Raw genomic sequence first — 9,345 nt, 5'->3', positions numbered from 1 at the left:
AGGCATGTAATGCCTACCAAAATGGTATGGTGACATTTCAATTGCTCAGTGCAGTCAGTGCCTGGCCCCAGGTGAATGGCAATAGATAGTAGCTGTTTAATGATCATTACTGCTATGAATATTCTCTGCCTTGAGGACCTCAAGCATTGATCAACAGTGGTATGTGACTATGCAGGATCATCTGAAACTGCACAAATGTACTCTTCCTTTATAGCGTCCGTGGGAATACAGACGTAGGTCTTCATGGGTTGACCAGTAAACGCTTCACTTTTCACTGAGATTGACCGTAGGAAATGACAATAAGAGTTAGCTTTTTTGAGGTCATACTTTTTTTTTTTTTTTTTAATTTACCACATACTGTGACAATTAAGTAGTCAACTAGTTCTCAAAATGACCTTAAGGGGTAGTTACCAGTCATACCTCAGGCAAAGTGACCTGACTGACCCAGGTCAATCTCAGCCAGGCAGAGCCAAGACCTAACATGGGGCTAACTCATATCTCGCTGTCCCAGAAGCCTGAGCTCTGCCATCCCCACAGGAACTGGATTAGCCTGTCAACCACAGCAGCTCTCTCCACTTCCTTCCAAGAGGAAGCTTGGTTTTCTTGGTGGTGCCTGTCTGAGAATAAAACACTCACTTCCCTTCTTTTTCCCCAAACTTACTTATTATTCTGTCACACAGAAGGCAAACTGGGTCCCCTGGGGTGCTTAATGAGTTTAGTAAGCCAGCGAAAGGGGCAGTGCTGTGGCTCGAGGTGGGCATGTTTGAGGAAGCCATGGAGACTTCAAAGTGAGGTCAGGGGTCTGTGGAATCCATCAAAGGAAGCCTCTTGCCAGGAGCCACACGGAAGGATGACAGAGCATGAGGGAGTCCTGCAGAGAGGGAGGGTTGCTCTGGACAGGGAGAGGGGATGGGGGAGGCTGGCAGGGGAGAACAATAAAGGCGTCAGCAGGAATGAGACCTCTGCATCCCACGTGAGTGGTGGGGTTTCTACTAATGAGAAACCTGGGGAGAGAGAGGGGCCCCATCGAACCTTCGAGTCAGAAGGAACAGATCAGAGCGCCATGCCAAGAGCTTGGCTGTGAAACTCCTTAGGACAGCGAGCTCGAATTTGCTTTCTCATTAGCTGAAATATTTGGAATAAATAAACTGATTTCTCTGGAGCCCACTTTATTACACTAGGAGTCATCTTTCCTTAGGGTTGGGCGGGGAAAGACACTTGTATCACAGAAGATTAACCATTTTGAAAATACTTGAATAGACTATTTGATCATTTATGGGAGAGAAAAGACGACATACTTAAAACTTTTCCCCTTTCCCCCACCCTCAAACAAAGAAAACACTCCATGTGTATGTTAACCATTAAAAAAAGAAAAGAAAAGAAACCCCCAGACTTTCTTGCTGACTAAGAGAGAAGGAGAGGACAGCTGATACATCAGATTCAAAGGTTGCCTCACTAGGAAGAGCTTAGCAGGGAGCTGGGAGACTTGACATAACCTTAAAATATTCAGTGAGGGGATTTTCTCCTTAGAACAGCTTCTAAAGATGGTCTTTGATAGTCTCTAAATAAACCCAGTGTTGAGTAAATACTTGTAATATTTTTTACCTGTTTAGCCCATGTTAAAGACTCTGGGGTCTCCCTGCTTCTTGAGAGCCAGATAAAATTGGCTTCAGTCATCTGTGTGGACCTATGGCTGGTGGTGGTGGGGCTAGGGGGGGCCGTGTTACATTCTTTTAGTCATCTTTAGGTCTTCCTTAGTTTATACATCCTTGTATTAGCCTCTGTTTCCTTCCATGGTGTGCAGAAGGCCAAGACATAAAACTAGGCTTCTTCCTTGATTTCCACAAAAAGACCCACTTCATGGGGCGTATTGTGTGTGTAGTAAAATCATCTGGGAACTTTGAGGATCAGAGTTGAATGTTAAACATCCCATCCCTGAAAGTCCTCTGGGTACCCACCCAACCACTCCCAGGGGATTTTCCCCTGATCACTTCACATCAAGAGGTGACCTAGCCACAAGTCAGCTTAGTGGCCCCCCTCTCCCAGCTTCTCACATGTTTCTGTTGTTTCTTTCTTATACCTTTTACACACACACCACCACCACCACCACCAAGTTACTGTTCTTTCTTACAGAAATAGTTCTTTCTCATTTAAAACAATTTAATGGCCACTTTTGATGTTTCACATCACAAGTGTCTTTAGAGCCTCATCTTTCTCCCAAGTGCCTTATGAAGGTATTGCTATGGACTGAATACATCCCCCACAAATGCATATGTTGAACCCTAACCCGCAGTGTAATGGTGTTTGGAGGTGGGACCATTGGGAGATAATTATGTCTGATTTATCATTCCTTTTAGGTGTAAGTTTATGTACTGATCAAGTGCAGTAGTTGAAATAGATGAGTTATAAAGTCAGTTCTTGTGGTGAAATGCATGATTTGATGATTTAACAAAAAATGGCAACCTTTAGATAATCTTTGAACAATAGCAAAACCTTACTAATAAAGACACCATAAAGGCTGAGAATGCAAACTGTTGCATCTTCTCTTGAGAGTTTATCTTTGAATCCAGAAAGATGATTCTGGAAAGTTGCTTTGCAGTTCATCTTATTTGAATTTCATGTAATATTAAAATCAGGACTGAGTATGAAGGAGGTTGATAATTTGCTCTCCTCTTTATAACCCCATCTCAGGGCCTATCTGTGTATTTTTGTGCAAGGATTGGAATGAAATAGTTGAGATGTCTTTTTAGTTATTCCATTATTCTGAACTTTTATTTTTTAGGGGAAGAATATTTTTATATCCTGCATCATTTAAATTGTTTGTCATTCTCCAAGTAGTTATAGAACCCTTAATAATATCTCCTATTACTCTTGGTAACATGATCATTTATCTCAAAAATGTGTGCTTTGAATCTTCTGAGGATCTTGATAAAAATAAATTCCCTAAATCCCTTTTTAATTAAGGAGGATTCAGAAGCCCATTGTACCCTGTGCTGAAGCACACTTCCTTCTCATCATTTTTCTCCTGCTCTATGTGTCCAGATAAATGTAAAAATCCAGTTAAAAACCATTTGGTTTTATCTAGGTCAGGCCTAAAAAACTCCTCATGGGAAGCATAGATTTCCTGCCTTGACAAAGATAAAATGATTTGTAACTTCTATGAATTTGTAAAATAGAAAAATGTTTTGGAGAGCAACAAGAGGGAACAAAAAGCCAGCTAGACAATCCCTTTTAAGAAAAAAAAAAAAAAGCAGGATCTTGAGTTAGAAAATGAGAGATCTGGCCTTGGCTCTATCTGTTGGGCACAATTTCCTGCTGTTTATAGGGACATTGATAATACTTTCCCCATAGTGTTGTACTATAGGTTAACCATGGTAGTACAGGTGGTTAGGTCTCCCAGAGATCCCAACAAATAGCTCCATCTTCCTTGATTAAACTTTAAACCAAATGAGAAATAAGGTGAAAAGAGTCAGTAAGCTTTTACTGATGAAAGCTAGCTTGGTAGGTGTAGCTTAGTGTAGGAGCCAAAATTAATGTGCTAATTCCTGACACCCCAATCTCAACCCTAGAACAATAGGAGTTGGGTGAGACATTTCCTTCTGACATTGCTAATTCATATTGGGATACTTTATGTGTTAACTTTCTTTTCTTGAAGCCACAGAAACCATCCTGTTTAATTTAAGCAAAATAAATATATCAGAGGAATAATGGGAACTCGGAATCCACAGGAAGAAGGATAAGAGCCAAGCCACCCTGGGGATGATGTTGGGTTGAGGAGGGCCACAAGACAGTCTCATGGCAGGAATGTTAGGGTGAGGGCCTTGACCTGCTTATGACTGGAGTGACAGCCATTTGTGGTCTCCTTGTTTTTCTGTTCAAGATTCAGGATGCAGGGATGGAGCGTCTGAATGCCTTTGCTTGTGTTGCCTGGCTCTCCTTGGACAAGGGCGAGTGGAGCCCTGAGTGGGTCCCATCACTCTCCATGTAGTGCCAAAGAGTAAACCCTAATGAAAGAAAGCAGGCTTCTTTCTTTAGTAAATCCTAAAGAAAGAAAGCAGGAAAGGGAAATAGCTCTCCAAAATTAATAAAGATCCAATGCAGTCACTATCATATTATGAATCTGTAACGGAGCAGAACCCTATGGGACCTTCCTGGACAAATGCCTCCCCCATATCCTCTGCTTTAGCTCCTCTCTGAAATACCTAGATAATAGTATCTGATGGATATTTCTTGAGTTGTCTACAGATACTAAATCTTCCACCAAATGGAAGAAATTAACACATCCTCTCTGGAGTCTGGCCGGAACCAGGAAATATTTGCAATTTCTTATCGTCTTTTTATTTTACTGCCCATCAACCAATCAGAGAATTGTGCATAAGGTGATCACATACCCTGGGACCCTCCTCCATTATCTTGCCTTTAAAAATTCTTTGCTGAAACCCATTGAGTCTGAGCTTTTTGAGCATTAGCTGTCCCAGACTCTTTGCATGGCATCTTACAATAAACCCTGCACTTTCCTTCATCACAACCTGGTGTCAGTAGATTGGCTTTACTGAGCATGGGCAAGCAGACCCAAATTTTGGTCCAGTAATAAATTTTCCTTGCCTATGGATCTAGTCTGGGGTTTGTATACAAGGACCTTTAGATTTTTTTCCTGAGCCAGAATTTCTAAATTTCTAGGCTTATCTTTCACTTTCTTGCTCTTTCTACTCTGATCATTTCTTGTATGCACCATGTCCTTTCATGCTTCTGTACCCTGGTTTTCATCTGCCTCTCTCACTCTCTACCTTCTATTCTTATACCTGAAAAACTCCTACTCATCCTTCAAAGTCCAACTCCTATGTTAGTTTTTACCTTCCTGATAGTGCAGAGCAGAATTAAACCACCTACTTTTCCCATTTTTCTGTGCTACCATGCATTTGTAAATGTCTCTACTATTATACTGTAACCATGTTGTATTATAATTATTTATATATGCATTTGTCATCACGACAAGGGCAGGGACTATGTAAGTCTCACACTTTGGTGCCTTGTACACAGTAGTAATTCAGTATATTTGGTTTTTGTTATTTCCTGAAATCTGCGTGTTAAGACTGTTGATGTGATGAGTACTAGACTGGAAGTCAGAGAACTAACTCTGTCCTGACCTTCCATATTTATGGCTACATAGTCATAAGTTCTCAGTTTCCTTATCTGCATAAGAAGGAGGTTGTACTATATCAGTGGTTTATTAAAAAATGAATGTCTTAAACAAGATAGAAGTTAATTTCTCTCCCTCATACAGGAAATCCTGAGATAAGCAGTCCAGGTCTGCTATGGCAGTACCAAAAAGTTACCAGGGACATAAATTTATTCCAACTGATGCTCCACCCTACTTAGGAACTGCCTTATAGTCCAAGATAGCTGCTTGAATCAACCCAGGCTCTCTCAATACAATAAGTAGAAGGGAGGAAGGGGTGAAGGAAGGCCCACCCCATCTCTTTAGGGAACTTTCTAGAAGTTTCACATCACACTTTTTACATTCAATTGGCCAAAACTTAGTCACATGGCCAAATTTGTTGCAAGGAGGAATGGGAAATGTAGTTTCTTAGCTGGGCAAAAACACATTCAGCTAAACATATGTTCTCTTTGCCAAAGACAAAGGGGGGAACGAATAATGAGAGGTAATTAGTAATCTCAACCATAGTGATTACTTTGGTTAAAGTGATTGGAGAAGGCTTCTCAGAGATTAAAACTAAGCTTAAAATTGAAAAATGAGAAGAATTCAGCTATGCAAAAGGCTATGGAAAGAATATGGTATGAAAAAAATAGCAAATGCAATTGCCCTGAATTAGTATGCAGAGATCATGTTATATGTTCATTGATTGTTTGCCATCTCCTATGTCATTGTCCTTTTCCTGGACATTCTGGAAGACTATGCATCCCAGCCTTTCCTGTAATTAGATTGAGGTCTTGTGACTGACTTCTGACCTATGGCTTTTGTTCCATTTCCAGGGCTGGGCAACTTCTCCCTCCCTTCCTTTTTCATGGCAATCGTGAATCCATGTGTTGAAGATATGATGTCCCAAAATTGAAGTAGCCCGGATCCTTCAGTCACTTCTCAGAGGAGAGTATATCAGACTCTGAATGATAAATAATTTTATTAAACCACTGCTATTTTGGGGTTGTTCGTATCCTTAGCATATCCTATCCTATTTTGGCTAATATAGGTATGTTTAGAGAATAAATAAAAAGCAAATATGACTTGAGAACAGGAAGTGAGGTGTAGAGTGGGAGTGGTATAAGGTGAAATTGGAGAAAGAGGCAAGAGTGGAAGCAAGGAGACTAGGTAGTGAGGTTATGACAATAATCTTGTACAGAGGTGATGATGTTTGGATTAGAGTGATGGCAATTGAGATGGAAAGAAGCAAATGGACTTCAGATATATTCTGGAGCAAGAAACATTCCTTTTATTCAAAAGAGAAAATAGAAGAGGAGATATTTTCATTAAAGAAGAGGTGGGATTTAGATCCATACCCATTTAGTCTCTCCTTTGCCCCCAAGGTTTATCTATACAATTCTAAGATTCATGGAGACACAGTCTGAAAATCAGTGGAGTAGATGATGTTGAAAATCTTTCCAGATCTAACATTCTGTAACTTTATTGACTTCTTACTTAAAAGATATATAGCCTGGCCTTTTTTCAGTTTGGATCTTTTGTAAATTAAAGGTTAATTTGAGGAGCCAGATTAAAAAAAATAATAATTACTGAATTAAATCTTTGGAAACTAACTATTGAGCAGAGTGCCAAAAAAAATTAGATGCCTGATAAGAACACATGTTTTAAAATATATGCTTTTTTACTGATTAAATAACTAATGCATGCTTTTAATGTGAAATCTAAAAGAAAAAAAAAACATGGAGAGAGAGAGATATCATAAAAGTCACTTATAGTCCCACAACTCAGTCCCACAACTTTACTTCATCAAGATGAAGATTGGAGTCTTGGAAGATGGCCATGCAGTGATTTGTCTGGGGAAGGGAATGGGTGCGATAGAGCAGGCCTTGAAATCAGAAAGAAAAACATACAGGTTGTAGGAATCTACTTGTACCTTTAGGCACTCTAAGCTAGGTTCTAAGTCCAGCCACACCTAGCACTGTGACTATTCCTCTCAGGCTCCAAAGACTCCTACTAGGTGAAGAATCCGGGTAGAGAATCATGGTTTTCCAGACAAAATTGTAAAATTAGAACCAGAAAGACCTGAGATAAGCATTGATTTGGTTCAACCCCCTTGGTTTACAGATGTGGGTGGTCCAGTGAGTCACCATTCCTTTGTCTGGCAGGGAAAGCACTGTGTGACTTCCCTGGGACATGCAGTAGGTCATGAGAGGCAGAGCAGGATGGTAGTTTAGAGGACAGACTCTGAAAACAGGCTGCCTGGGTTACATCCCAGCTCTGTAACTTATTAGCTAAGTGATCTGAGGCAAGGGTACATAACCTTTCTGTGCCTCAGTTTCCTTCTCTTTAAAATGGGGATAGTAATGATTCATACCTCATAGAGATTCTGGGAGAGTAAATGAGTCATAATAGGTAAGACACTTCAAACAGTGCCTGGCATACAGTAACCTGTTAGCAGATGACAACCATTATTATTATTTAGTAGGGGAGTTGAGACTTGATAACAGGCCTCCTGACTCCCTGAATTTGATGTTTATCACCAGGTTTTTCTTCTTAACCTTCTTGTACTGAACAGACCTGCATTACAGTCTCTATGTGGCTAGTATAGTCAAATTTAAAAACATAAGCCTGATCATGTGACTTTCCTAGTTGAAGCCTTCAGTGGCTTCTCATTGACCTGGGATTAAGTTTTCATTGTGACCCTGGATTGCTTGGGCCTCCTCTGCCTGGTATTTCCTACTTCTTCCTGCACACCTCTCTCCCTGGGCTCCAGTCATTCTGTTCTACTTGATTTCCTTGTAAGGCTCCATGTTTCTTCGGTCTTGGAACTTTTGCTTGTACTATTCTCTTCAGAACGTTCCTCTCTCCCTCCACCACTTTTTATCTTGCCAGATTCTACTCACCCTGCAGAATTCAGCTTAAGTGTTACCGTCAAGTGTAGGTAGACAGTAGCCTTTATGGGGGCTTTCTTGGATCCCCCATTATATTAGCTCCCCGTCCCCACATGACATGCCCTGTGATTCTACATGTATTATACTCTCTATGCAGAAATAATGTGTATTCTACATACTGTATATACATGCATGCACCCATCAACAAGAGGCTGGATATGATGAAACCAAGGCCAAAATGTAATTTAATTGGGATTATTTCTGAGTTCTGGGACCCTGCGTGATTTTGATAATTTCTCTTTATCTCTCTCTTTCTCTTGCTTCTCTCATAAAGAGTTCTGTAAAACCATGAAACCCTTTTCTTTCCCTTTCCTTCTCCTAACACTTTGCATACTTCCTTCCCTACTAGTTTGTAAGAACCATGAAGATATCATTAATATTATTATCATAATTATTCTATCATTGTATTTCTTTGTACCTAGCATGATGTACATAGTGGTACTGAATAGATATTTGTAGAATAAATGAATTTAAAAAAGAATGAATAATAATACATTTACTGATATAACATCTATATGTGTACAAGGGGTGACACTTAAGCAGAGTACTTCTTGATTACCTGTCACCTTTGAAAGCATACACTGGTAGATTTTTTTAAAGTATTATTTTAATTCATTGCAAGACAACAGGATGGTTGTTAAACAACATTGCAGTTAGTATGAAATATCTCCTATATTTTTCCCCTCTGCCCCGTGCCAGTTTATATAATAAAAGCATATTCCTGCCACTTTCCAAAAAGCATAGACTGCTTTTCTGGAACCTCACATTTTTTTTTATAGGTCCTTACTTTCTGTACAGGAAAAAGTATTGTCCATCTTTTCTCCAGATTACAGCATGCATTAGTTTCCTATTTTTCCTGCAGTGAATTACTACAAATTTAGTGACTTAAAATGACATAAGTATATTATCTTACATTTCTGGATGTGAGAAATCCAAAATGTGTCTCATCAGGCTAAAATCAAGATAACAGTAGTGCTGCACTCCTTCTGGAGGGTCAAGGGGAAAATTCTTCCTTGTCTTTTCCAACTTCTAGAGTTTGCCAGCATCCCTTGGCTCGTGGACATATCACTCCAAACTCTGCTTCTGTTGATTTTTCTCCTTCTCTGACTCTTCTCCTGCCTCCCTCTTTATAAGGATCCTTCTGATTACTTTGACCCGCAGATAATCCAGGATCATCTCCCCATTTCAAGATTCTTAATCACCTTCATAAAGTCTCTTTTGTGAAGTAAGGTAATA

This window comes from Kogia breviceps, chromosome 7 (assembly GCF_026419965.1).
Source record: "Kogia breviceps isolate mKogBre1 chromosome 7, mKogBre1 haplotype 1, whole genome shotgun sequence".
NCBI lineage: Eukaryota > Metazoa > Chordata > Mammalia > Artiodactyla > Physeteridae > Kogia > Kogia breviceps.
This window is presented reverse-complemented; position numbering follows the sequence as displayed.